Source organism: Penaeus monodon, chromosome 34, assembly GCF_015228065.2.
Source record: "Penaeus monodon isolate SGIC_2016 chromosome 34, NSTDA_Pmon_1, whole genome shotgun sequence".
In the NCBI taxonomy this organism is placed as follows: Eukaryota; Metazoa; Arthropoda; class Malacostraca; order Decapoda; family Penaeidae; genus Penaeus; species Penaeus monodon.
Window position 1 is genome coordinate 21775442 of NC_051419.1, and position 293 is coordinate 21775734.

Here is a 293-nt window from a genome sequence, read left to right on the forward strand (position 1 = left end):
CCTGTACGTACGTTTTATGCATGATCCTTTAGGAAGGAGGTAATGTATAATAGTGAATGACACGGACGTCATAGTGAGCGAGTGCGAAATGATAAACCGCCCCGCTGGAACGGCCGAAAGGGAAGGCAACGGAGCCGATGTGCCTTCCGCCTTGGAGCGGTGGAGAGGAAGGTCACGGAGGCGGCCACTAGGGTGAAGGGAGGGGGGGGCATCGGAGGCGCCGCTTGATCGGGAGGTCACTGGGCATGTCCATCGATTTATCACTGTTGGTACTATATATTTGTGCATGAACT